The sequence below is a fragment of the Lactuca virosa genome, chromosome 3 (genome assembly GCF_052849685.1).
Source record: "Lactuca virosa cultivar CGN04683 chromosome 3, Lactuca_virosa_CGN04683_v6, whole genome shotgun sequence".
NCBI lineage: Eukaryota > Viridiplantae > Streptophyta > Magnoliopsida > Asterales > Asteraceae > Lactuca > Lactuca virosa.
This window is the reverse complement of record NC_136428.1, coordinates 340369589-340383607: the sequence shown is the minus strand read 5'-3', so window position 1 is coordinate 340383607 and position 14019 is coordinate 340369589.

The window sequence follows — 14019 nt, the reverse complement described above, 5'->3', positions numbered from 1 at the left end:
GATTAAATCTGGGAAGAATATAGCCTGATCAACTATATATGTCCGGGAATTAACTTGCATATACCGGGGGATGGTCAGGATGGGCAACAAATCTAACAAACCTAATAACACACTACAAAGGATATTTTAAGAACTCAAAACTAAACATTTACAAATACTATAGGAGTATTTTGTGTTACTATAATAAATTATCTGAGAATTAAATAGGTCTTTATTTATAGATCAATAGCTGCTAAGTGGATGCGCTAAGGTCATATGTAACTAAGATGCTATAGACTTAGAATTTATGTATCTTTGTTTCACTTCCTGTCCTTGTTTGGTTGTGGTCTTGGAGTTAGGGTCATCTATTCGAAGGACTATTATATCTTAATCACATATGACTGGTAAGCACTTTGCAACTAATGAAGTAACCGATAAAGATCTTTTAAAACATAAATATATTAATTATGTCTCGACTAAATTAGTATGTGTGAAACTTTTACAAACGGTCATATACTTGGAAACAAGGAAACTCAAATAAAATATTTTATACTTTCATTTTACCTCATAACCCAATGTATTGGGTCAATTAAAAGTATAAAATCGTATGTATCATAAACATACCGGAAAACAACGTAATAATATACTTTATGTATAAAATATTTTCCTATAAATATACTTTCACTAAAAGAACATTGGTTTACAACTTATGACAGAACCATGCCGCCAAGGAAGGAGACTAGACTATCTAGCAGCACAGCACCACCCCCACTACCACTACCAACACCACCATCACCATCACCGACACTTCCACCACCACTACCAACACCACCATCACCGACACCTCCACCACCATCACCATCACTGACACCTCCACCACCATCACCAACACCTCTGCCGCCGCTTCCACAATTTGATCCAACAATACTCCAAGCTGCAATAGCAGCAGCAGTAGCGGCAGCCGTGTCCCAAATTGTCTCTAATGGGAATGGTGGATCTGGGCCAGGTGTTACACCCTCTAACCAGGGCGACAGATGGGTGCGCACAAGAGAGTGTTCTTACAAAGACTTCACCAATGGCAAACCCGACAGTTTCAATGGGAGCGGGGGAGTCATCGCTTTAATGCAATGGTTTGAAAGGACCGAAGTAGTCTTTTAAGTGTGCTCTTGCCCCGAAGCGAACAAAGTTAAGTTCGCAGCCTTCACATTCATCGGTCGGGCCCTTACTTGGTGGAACTGCCGGATTAGTTCACTTACTCTCGAAGTGGCTAGCTCCATAACCTGGGCAGAACTAAAAACCTTGATGATGAAGGAGTACTGCCCGAGAGGCGAAATTCAAAAGCTGGAACAAGAACTTTGGAACCTCAGGATGACAGGCTCCGACCTTGAAACCTACACCACCCGATTCAATGAATTGGCCCTCCTCTGCCCAGCAATGGTAACTCCAGAAGATAAGAAGGTGGAACGATACCTCTGGGGACTAACATCCCGGATTCACGATAGCGTACTAGCCTCGAAACCCACTACTTTTGCAAGTGCCAAAGAATTGGCACAACAACTTATCGACCATAGAGCCAGCCAAGGAACTATAGCGACCACCACTGATCAATCAAAAGGGGGAAACAACAAAAGGAAGTTTTGGAACCAAAAGAAGAGCCAACCAGCACAAGACCCCGCTAAGAAGCAACAAACTGTTGCTGTCTATGCTGCCACTACTGCTACCACTCCAGCACCACCGAAGCCATATGCTGGAACCCTACCCAAGTGCAACAAGTGCAACTTTCACCACAATGGTGCTTATAGGGAGATGCACTGTAACAACTGCGACAGGAAGGGGCACACTGCTCGTTTCTGTAAAGCGCCGGCTCGACCAATCAACCAAGTCGCCAGTACGGGGGCAACCCGAACCTGCTACAACTGTGGAGACGCCGGTCACTTCAAAAGAAACTGCCCCAAAGCACAAGCCCCTAATGCTGGTGGAGTAGGAAGAATTCTGGCAATAGGACATGGGGAAGCAGTTGAGGATCCCGCGGTGGTTACCGATACGTTTCTCCTCAATAACTCTTATGCATGCGTACTATTCGATAGTGGAGCGGAGAGGAGTTTCGTGAGCCACCAATATAAACAATTACTTGAACAAAATCCCCAAGCACTAAAGGATACTTATGTAGTAGAAATGGCAAATGGGAAAGTAGAACGCACTAGCGATATATACTCAGAGTGTACTCTCACTCTAGACAACCATACATTTAAAATTGACCTGATGTCGGTCACCATAAAAAGCTTCGACGTAATCATCGGGATGGATTGGTTAGTTCCTCACCGTGCCGACATTCTATGTTACGAAAGGGCCGTTCGCCTCAATCTGCCAAATGACGAAACCCTTCTCATCTATGGTGACAAACCTAGTGCGAATTTACAAATCATCTCATGCATCAAAGCCCAAAAGTATCTCCGGAAGGAGTACCACGCCTTCTTGGCCCACGTAGTAGACAAGAAACAAGACGTGAAAGACATCAAAGACATCCCCGAAGTGTGTAACTTCCCGGATGTGTTCCCAGAAGATCTTCCTGGTGTACCACTCGCACGACAAGTCGATTTCAGAATTGACTTAATACCCAGAGCTACCCCCGTAGCCAGAGCTCCATACCGCCTCGCACCAACAGAAATGCAAGAGTTGTCCAGTCAGTTGAACGAGCTTTTGAGCAAAGGGTTCATCAGACCAAGCTTCTCACCTTGGGGAGCACCAATCCTTTTTGTAAAGAAGAAGGACGGATCCTTTCGCATGTGCATCGACTATCGGGAACTAAACAAACTCACCATCAAGAACCGATATCCTCTACCCCGAATCGACGACCTTTTCGACCAACTCCAAGGAGCAAATTTCTTCTCAAAGATCGACCTAAGGTCAGGTTACCATCAGCTACGAGTTCAAGAAGAAGATATTCCCAAAACTGCATTCAGAACTCGCTATGGGCACTACGAGTTTGTGGTGATGTCCTTCGGTTTAACAAACGCACCTGCGGTATTCATGGACCTAATGAATAGAGTGTGTCGACCCTACCTAGACAAGTTTGTAATCGTATTCATCGACGATATCTTGATCTACTCGCGAAGCGAAGAAGAGCATCGCCTACATCTACGCCAAGTGCTAGAGACACTAAGAGCGGAGAAGCTTTATGCTAAGTTCTCTAAGTGTGAATTCTGGATTAGAGAAGTGGATTTCCTTGGCCATGTGGTAAGTGAGAAAGGCATACATGTGGATCCCTCCAAGATCAAGGCAATCGAGAATTGGTCAGCACCCAAGACGCCAACCGAAATTCGACAATTCCTTGGGCTTGCTGGCTACTACCGAAGATTTTATACAAAACTTCTCCAAGATTGCGAAACCACTCACCACCTTGACGCAGAAAGGTGTGATATTCAAGTGGGAAAATAAACAAGAAACTGCTTTTCAAACGTTAAAACAAGCCCTATGCAGCGCACCGATCTTGTCTCTCCCAGAGGGAACCGAAGACTTCGTAGTGTACTGTGATGCTTCGAATCAAGGCCTCGGATGTGTGCTCATGCAGAGAGGGAAGGTTATCGTGTATGCATCAAGACAGCTTAAGACGCACGAGGTTAATTATACTACCCACGACCTGGAATTAGGAGCAGTAGTATTCGCTTTGAAGATCTGGAGACACTACCTCTACGGCACGAAATGTACTATCTTCACTGATCACAAAAGTCTTCAGCATATCCTCAATCAGAAAGAGCTCAACATGCGACAGAGGAGATGGGTAGAGTTGCTGAATGACTACGAGTGCGAAATTCGTTATCATCCGGGCAAGGCCAATGTAGTGGCCGATGCTCTAAGCAGGAAGGAGTACTCGGGCCGCCGAGTAAAATCCTTAACAATGACAATCCATTCCCACCTGACCATACAAATCAAGGAAGCTCAACTGGAAGCTTTGAAACCAGAAAAGGTGGCAGGAGAGACATTAAGGGGAATGGATAAAAACTTAGAAGTCAAGGATGATGGAGCACGTTATATCATGAACCAGATTTGGACACCGAAGTTCGGTGGACTCCGAGACGTCGTCATGAATGAAGCACACAAGACTCGATACTCCATCCATCCCGGGTCGGATAAGATGTATATGGACCTCAAGAAATTATACTGGTGGCCGAACATGAAAGCTGAGATTGCTACCTATGTGAGCAAGTGTCTGACTTGCGCCAAGGTCAAAATCGAATACCAGAAACCATCCGGGCTATTACAACAGCCGGATATACCTGAGTGGAAGTGGGAACGAATAACCATGGACTTCATAACCAAGCTGCCTAAGACATCGGGCGGGCTTGACACCATATGGGTAATCGTAGACAGATTGACCAAATCAGCACACTTCCTACCGATAAAAGAAACCGACAAGATGGAGAAGCTGACTAGAACGTACATCAAAGAGATTGTACGACTCCATGGTGTGCCGATATCCATTATCTCCGATAGAGATAGTAGATTTACCTCACGGTTTTGGCAGTCTCTACAAAAATCATTGGGAACTAGGCTTGACATGAGTACGGCCTACCACCCACAAACCGACGGACAGAGCGAACGAACCATTCAAACGTTGGAAGACATGTTAAGAGCTTGTGTGACAGACTTCGGTAAAGCATGGGATACCCATCTACCGCTTATCGAATTCTCCTACAATAACAGCTATCATACTAGCATCAAAGTGGCTCCATTCGAAGCTCTTTACGGTCGCAAATGCAGATCACCCCTGTGTTGGGCTGAGGTGGGGGATACACAGCTAGCTAGAGGGCAAGTCTCTAATAGCACCCTCACTGGCCCTGAAATCATAAGGGAAACCACAGAAAAGATCGTTCAAATTCGAGAAAAACTGAAAGCGTCTCGCGATCGGCAAAAGAGTTACGCAGACAAACGACGCAAACCCTTGGAATTCCAGGTGGGTGATCGTGTAGTACTAAAAGTTTCCCCTTGGAAAGGAATGATACGATTCGGAAAACGCGGGAAACTAAATCCAAGGTACATCGGGCCATTCGAAATCCTTGCTAGGATTGGGCCAGTAGCATACAAACTTCGATTACCTCAGGAACTCGACAAAGTACATCCCACATTTCACGTGTCGAACCTAAAGAAGTGTTTGTCTGATGAGACACTCGTAATACCACTCGACGAAATCGAAGTTAACGAAAATCTCCACTTCGTGGAGGAACCAGTCGAAATCATGGATCGGGAAATCAAACGAACGAAACAAAGTCGTATTCCCATCGTGAAGGTCCGTTGGAACGCTAAACGAGGACCCGAATTCACCTGGGAACGCGAGGATCAGATGAAACAAAAGTATCCACATCTCTTCCCAAACTCTTGAAATCCCAGTCAAAATGAAAATTTCGGGACGAAATTCCTTCTAACGGGGGGATGATGTGACAACCGTCAAATTTCGGTCAAGTCAAAGTCAAACAAAGTCAACAAGTCAAACCGGTCAACTCCAATAACCCTTGTATGTTAGGGTTTACGTTATGTAATCACTATACAATTCGCTATTTTAATGAGAAATCATCATTTGGAAAGTTCATGTGTTTGATTTTCCTTAGCCTTAACAGTGCTAAACAACGAACCAAAGCGATAAAACACTATTGCACAATCATCGGGATTGTGTACGACACTAAAACACGGTTTAACGGGGTTTACGAACCTTGCGTTGTGAAGCCGGACACTCAAATTAATCACAAACGAAACCTCTCTAAATCGTTTTCACTCTATCTCTTTCTATTTGAAATCTCTCCCAAATCTCTCTCGCAGACGGCCCCTTTTTACCGGTTTTTCGACTACGACTTCGTTTTAACTCCGTTTTTCATTATTTTAACGTGGGATTTTCACCAAAAACTTTATTTTATAAACTAAGGCCCCAAAATATATAAATCTCCAGGGTTTTTATAAAAATGTATTAAAAGAATTGGTGGTTGGACTAATTATTGAGGGAATATTTGCTTTTCCTTATTTTATGACAAAAGCAAGCCACCACCACCTCACTCTATGATCATCCACTCTTTCCCACTACTCCTTGTCACCTTAGTGTACCTTTACACCCAATCTCCAGCTCTTCCCACGTTCTAAGAGCTGGAGGATTGATCCTCTCTCCTCATTCTCCATAAAGTTCTTTCATTCTACACTTAGCAACCAAAGGACACTCTCCAAAATTCTCTCATCTTTTCTCTCAACTTCAAGAACTTCAAGGCTTTCTCCAGGGATTTCTTCCTTCAATTAGTAAGTATCTTCATCATTCACATAATTGTTAAACTCCATTCTACTCAAATTATTGATATCTTACACAAATTCCATCTTATTCGGTGTTAGATTCTCGAATCATCAAGACATCTTCTTAGTGTTCTTGGGTTGAACACTTCCTCTATCTCACTTTCATCTACTGAAATCACATAAGGTGAGTTCATACCCCTACATTTACATGTTTTCTTAAGTTTTAAGGGGGGAATACAAGTAAAATCATCAAGAACACAATTAAACTTTTTCTAACAGATTACATCAGAAAAGATGGACTTTAATCACGGACTGTTTTGGTCAACTTAAATATTTTAGTTTTCAAAACTGTTCCAGGTGCAAGTATTTCAAACTCTTAGCTTTAAAATGGCTACTTGCACATCTCCATATGATGTTTCTACAATTTATGGTGATTTTTACAAAACTGCCTATCATTTCAGAGGCAAACCTGGACCAGCCTGTGATTATGGACATTTTGACCTCTGTTAGAGATCACTAAAAATCATGATAAAATTTATGAACAAACTAGACTCATATTCCAAACTCTCATAATTTGTGGATTTGGATTTGGAGCTTTGATGATTTTTCTATAAATTTTCTAAAAACAGTAACAGAAACTGTATTCAACGAAAAGTTGCTGTCAATTTCATTTCACCTTGTAACATGTTGAGCAAGGTGTATATCTTTATGTGATTATATGTGATATCGCAATAATTATACATATATTTCGAGCGATATTTATGTATTTTTAGCTATATTTTGGTATGATTTAAGATAAAAGGTACTTATAAAGTTTGAAATTCCATTTTACAGCTAAAAATCATTTCTGAAGAAAAAGGAGAAGAAAATGTGCAAAAATCCGCAAAAAGAAGTGAAAGAAATTACACGAAGAAAAACGAGATCAAAAAGTCAAAGAATTCAAAGATAGCCGCGTTGGAAAGACGAGAAAACAAAATAAAAATATAAAAAAAAAAAGAATTTAAATTAATTAATGAGGTTTAATTAAAATAAATTATTGGGAATTAATTATTTAATTTCTAAATAATTTATATTAATTAAATTAATTTAATTTAATTTAAATTGGAAAAAGAAACAAAAAATAGAAAAGAAACAAAAATCTAGCCCAAACCCGGAAGCCCAAAGGTCTGATCCGTTCTCGCAGCCCAGATCCGGAAGAACCCGAACCGAATCCGAAAACCGACCCGCAACCATTTCGTCTCACATGAAGATCCGCGCCTTAACCTGGTTTCCGACCCGACCCAGAGCTCCGACCCACTTTGGATCCGCGTGTTTCTTCGTTGGTGACGTCATTTGTGACGTCATAGCACCCGATCCATGCCCAACTCCATACCCGTCCGCCCCGAGAATCCGATCCATTTCCTCTCACATAAGGTCCGCGTGTCGACCCGATTCCGACCCGATTTCAGACCCAAGTCCGATACGGTACTGTTCAGTGCTAAACGACGTCGTTTTGAACTCCAGATTTGCCAATTCCGATTCCATTCCGTTTTTAACCATTTTTTCCCCACTTTTTCTTATTTTAAACCCATTCCTTTCCAACCAATACTCAATAATTCACCACCTTTAAACTTTCCAACCTTTTATTCCCATCTTTTTATTTCTTTTGAATTCTTTTTCATAAGATTTAGATTGGATCTTAGATCCAATCTCAATTTATTTCTTTTTGGTATTTAATTCTCCCAATTTTTTCTATAAATACCACCATTTTTCACCACAAAGGGGGAGGAAGAAAAGAGAAGACATTGCAATTATGCATTTTGATACACAAATTTCTTCCAACCTTTGAACCAATTTTCTACAATTGGGGATTCACGAGTCAAAGAGCTAAGGAATTGAAGATTGCAGTGGCATTAGGGACTACATCGGGTTTGTTTTATCGAAAATGTTTAACATTCTCAATATGTTTTCTATATATGTTGTAACTTTAATTATGGGCTAAAATTCCCTTTGCTTTCACTTGGATAATGAAACCTTGAAAATATGATTTAATTTATATTATTCGGATACTAATTGTTATTTATTTTATCATGCATATTTGATCATTTATTTTTATACGTTGAATTTTTGTAATAAATTTTCCTATAACTAAGTTAATATTTTTAAAGGATCAATTTAAATATATTATCTTGAATCATAAATTTTTCATGACCATTGATATTTATGACTAGTGATGGACAAAATCCTAGGATTAGGCAAAATAAAATACTAAAAATTTAACATGTATATTTTGTATCGTATGACCAACTTACGATTCCTATTAGTTTTACGACCACTAAAATTAATAGTTTGATCAAATGTTTGCATGATACGAATTAATTATTGTTAATAAAATTGTTAATTGCATGACAATTGTTTTTAATTATTTTTATTATCAAAACGGTAAAAATTAGATCATGATTTTTAACCAATTTTAGAAATCGGTAAATAACTAATAATATCCATTGCACTTAATATAAATCATTCATTACTAAAAGGTGGAATTAAATCTAAGTGAAAGCATCCTTATCATTCTTGATTCTTAAAAACCAATTCTTGTTCTATATTTGTTTTTACACTTTAATCGTTAAAATTCTCATTATTTGTCTCGTTACTAAAAATTCCCCCAAGTTTCTTATCTTTTAAGTTAATTAGCGACAAATAGTCTAAACGTAAATCGTACTCGTTTCCCCAAGTGTTCGACATCCGTTCTTACCATTGCTATATTACAATTACAATTAGGTACACTTGCCTAAGTCGTGTAGTAAATTCTAGCATCGGTAATTTCGACCTTATAAATTTAAGACTAGAGTGAATTTTACACATCAATATGTTATTGCAATATATGACATTTTATCTTAATATTTAGACACACATCAGTTTACAAATGGATTTAGACATATAAAATATAAAGAACAACAAGTGATTATAATCAAAGTACAACCGATACATTCAAACATTTAATAAACTATTTTGAATATAGTTTGCATACATTACTACGTACTACCCTTGGTTGATAAACTATAATAGATATAGTTTATGATACATTACATAACACATACATTTAAAAAGGGTACATTTATACAAAAGATATTTTCATTAAGCAAGGTACGGCCATACGGTACCAAGTTTTCATAACACGTAATTCCGTTAATGACTTTGTGAGACATTTACTTCAAATTACCATTAAGTCCTGTATTGTAACCAGAGTCTCCTTGAGGGAGAGCGTGATAGTTGTGTATAGATCTATATTGGGTTTGACAAACCCACACCTAAACTGCATGCAACAGTTAGACCGATAGGTCTGGGGTGACAAATGTCATAACATTTCCGACGCCCGAAGAACGCCGTTTTAGGCAACCTTGGTCATAGCATGGTTATAATAAACTCACACAAAGTATTAATAAATATTGGAATTTACGGGAACTTCATTAAAATTAAACGAGTTTATGTCGATTTAAACTTACATTATTTATTATAAGTAAGAAAAGTTACTTATACATTTCGGTCTTTGAATTTAAGACTACATATACATTTTAAGGAAAATATTGGATTTTCTAAAACAAATACTACTTTTACAAACGAAAGGCTTTTAATAATACCAAACAAAAGCTTATGAACTCACCAACCTTTGTGTTGACACTCTTTCAAAACAACTTGTATTCTCAGGAAATCATTAAACAGGTAACCAAGTGCTTTTGAGGATGGGGCGCTAAGGCGTCTACTATTTCATATTTTGTCAACATATTGTAATTGATTCGTAAACATTTAATTCATACAATGATGTAACTTTTTCAATTATATATATGTTGGTTGTGTTTGCTTCAATTACTATTACAATTGTTGTTATGATACTATACATGAAGTCCTCAACCCCTGGACGTTTCCGCCATCCTTGGTTTGGGGGTGTGACAGTTTTCCACCCTTAGATCAAATTGGTGACATCATCTTACTTAAATGGAATGTATTTAATTCCAATAAAAGTTTTCCAATTGTCAAACAAAATTAACTTAAATCCATTGAAATAGAATGTATTTAATTTTAATAAATTTCCCCCTATTTTAAATCTTGAATTTTTGGTTATAAAGGTTTTAAAATAGTCAACTTTAAAAACATATTACTGAAAACCATTTCAATTAAAACATTAAATATCAACCATTAATATAAATCCATTTATATTAGCAAACCATTAATATAAAATCCATTTTTATTAGGAAACCATTAATACCAAAATATCATATTCAAATTATCACATACATATACGATTCATCCTTGAATTTGTGGCTCACATTTATTTTCGATCGTTGCTTTTCTTCAGACCTTCTCCTACAACATCATTCTTATTGTTTATCACTTCCATCATCATTATCTGCTTCAATCCTTCATTGTTGTGCACTAGAAGGTCAGTACCTTCTTTCGCTTTTTTATATTATTTTTCGATTATTTTTTGTTCCCGTATCAAATATACGTATTCATATATATATTTTGATATTCTTTGTCACAACTTACATGAAATCGATTAATGTCATTCAGTCTAGATTAAGTCAAACAAAACAAAATTGTATAATTTTTCATATTAAATTCTTAACCTATTAACTTGGACTCGATACTCAACAACCTCTACAAACTGCAATAGCTATGTGATTTTTTTTACAATTTATAGCAACATAATTACCATGAAAAAAGAACTTTTAATTTAAACTACAACTTAGTTTTTTATCGGTAACAACAATATACAACACTTAATATCAACATCATTACCTACCGGTTTCTCTAGATATTAATACATGAACCATATCAAAAGTAGGCTAAGAAGTTAGAATCTAAACTAGGAATAATCTTATTTCCTTAAATATCATATTTACGGTATTATAGAAATTTTTTATTTGATTGTAGAATCAAATTGCATAATTACAATTAACATTGTTTTTATTAAACTTTGTATGTAGGTATGAAACAACAATAAGTATATTTTTGAAGAAACATTGTTTAAAATAATTTGTATAATCTAAATACATGTTAATTTAGTTCATTTTTATACTTTCCTGTAACATTGGATTTTTTTGTCATGTTACATTCAAAATATGGGTTATTAGAACAGACACCTTAGGTGTTTGACGAAATGTCTCAAAGAATCTGACACAAGTTCTCTACGCTCACCTCACAACCATGTATAAATTTTGGTTTTTTTTTCTAGATTTTTAGCATCATGTGTTTTTTATGTTTGCAACTTTGTAGTGTTACATGTTTTTTTGTCTCATCCTCAGGTTTTTCTATCTCTGATAGGGCTTCATTTTTTATATTTATTGTAAACTATCGATTCAATCTATGTCACTTTGTTATGACTTTTATCAGCGTGATAAGATTTTAATAAATTGTCCATTTCTTGATCTTTTAGAAAAAGATGTTCTAACTGGATTATCATCTACGACCGTGGTATTCTATTTTGTTGATGAAGCGATCTATGATTTGGCCATGATGGTTTTTACGGATTATTTTTGGACTGATAATTGTTCTTGTCATCAAAAAAATACATCCAACAAAAAGTGAAAGATAATTTTTTTAATTAATACCATCATTTAACTTTAAAGGATTTTTTTCAACTTTGATGGCATGTAACAGAGTTTTGGCTGAAATTTTCAATTTTGTCGGCATATAACAGGTTATGACTTAAATAATGATATTAGATATCTGGGCAATCAGGTTTTCTTCGGTTCTTAAATTATTTTGCAGAAAGTTGTTCAATTTGGTATTATTGATCTCACAAAAGGCAAGTCTCATGTCTCTTTTAGCATATCCATTGAGTTTAATAGTTTATTGTTCATATTTGTTTTTTTTTTTAAATGTTAAATCTTGTTTTAGTGAATGCAAGTCAGTAGGAAGTAAAGGTGCAAGAAAAGAAAAATACTAAATATGGGATGATCATGGTTATTTCAAGCCAAAATAAAATTCTAAAGTAACAAATGCTAAATTTAAAAGATAAACACTTGTAATGCATAATACATATTATACTTCCCAAATAAGTAACCAAAAACTAACCTCATCCCCAAATAAATTACATATTAACTAACATCAATAAATTATGATTATAGTGTCTTGATTTTTAATTATACATTATAGAGAGTCGGTTAATATGTAGTCATTATTTTTATATTCGTATCGGTTTTGAACTACAAAAACTATATTCAAATAATAAAAATGAAATGTAACATATATGATGGTAATAATGCAAAAATAACCTTCAAATTTGGTTTGATACAAAAAAATAGTCTAAAACTTATTTATAAAAGCAACAAGAAATAACAACGAACTTTCAAAAAGAAATGAGAAATTGCAACTAACTTTTAAAAACTATCAAGAATGTATAATATAGGATGATAATAATGCTTAAAAACACCGAATTTGGTCTGATGCGAAAAAAGTAATTTTATATGAAAGTAGGATTGCAGTAATACTAAAAGAACCTATATGTTTTTTATCTGATGCAAAAGTGGTCGAAACATACTTCTAAATTGGCAAGAAATAGCAATGAACTTTTAATTCATCTTGAATAACCATTTAATAGATATATGTGAAAGATATGAATACTCAGCAGTTAAGACCATAGACCTTACTCAAACGTCCGCAAATGTCTTGAAGTAAGCATTTATTTTTCCATTATTTTATCATTGTCATAAAATAAAAATAAAAAATCATCATTTGTTTAAATTGTTTAATTCGTCTCATAATAACAAGTAAGTTGTGTGTCAATTATGTATTTTGACATTTTCAATAAGTTATGGGCAATATCTAAATCGAGCAAGCATAAATGTTTTTATATTTCTTTGTCAGAGTTTTTTTTTTTTTTTTTTATATTTAATATTGTACGTGTGTATGTGTGTGTGTGTGTGTGGGGGGGGGGGGGGGGGGGTTATGTGGTTCATTTCAAATAAACATAAATAAGTTGCTATTTTTTAAAATAAACAATTCTATTTCGCAATATAACCATAAAATAACAATGTATTTTGAAAGTACATTGTCAAACGTTGGATTATACTTGCGTAGACCCGTTTTGCGCATGGTTAACTATATGTAGCTGTTTCCGGTGTCACAAGTAAAAAAGGTTTGAAGGTACTTTGTGGCGATGAAGGTCGTTCAACTAATAAAACAAAAAATATTGTCTACAAAGAGGTCCTTCAACGACTATATATATTTACCAACCTCAGTGTATTTTATACACATTTCAATAATATCAATAACCCTGATTTTTTTATAATTATTCTGCAATATCTATATACATTTATATTTTATTTATGTGTTTCCCGCGTTTAACGCGGGTCATAATCTAGTTAATAAACTATAGGCTAAATATTTGATTCATATTCATTTTATCTCCAATATAATTGAGTTTATTAAAACATTGGCAGGGGCAGGACATCTGGCAGTCCCTCCACTGCCTCCGCCACTGGATCTATGAGTGGAAAACTAGGCTTTATTCAAGATTTTAATAAAAAATTATATTTTATTAAGTGAAATAGAGTGCATCAAGTGAGTAATGACACTTTTTAATTAAAAATCAAGAAAAAAGTATCTTAGATTATAAAACAAAGATGACAACACATTTTAAATCAAAAACAAAAATGTTCTCACTCTTATATAGAAAAAATGTGTTAAGTTAAATTCGACCTCATAAAAATAAAACTAATAACAATAAAAGACCACATATTTTAGAAGTTTGATGTATTATTATACATGGTTGGTCGCGTTCCAGTT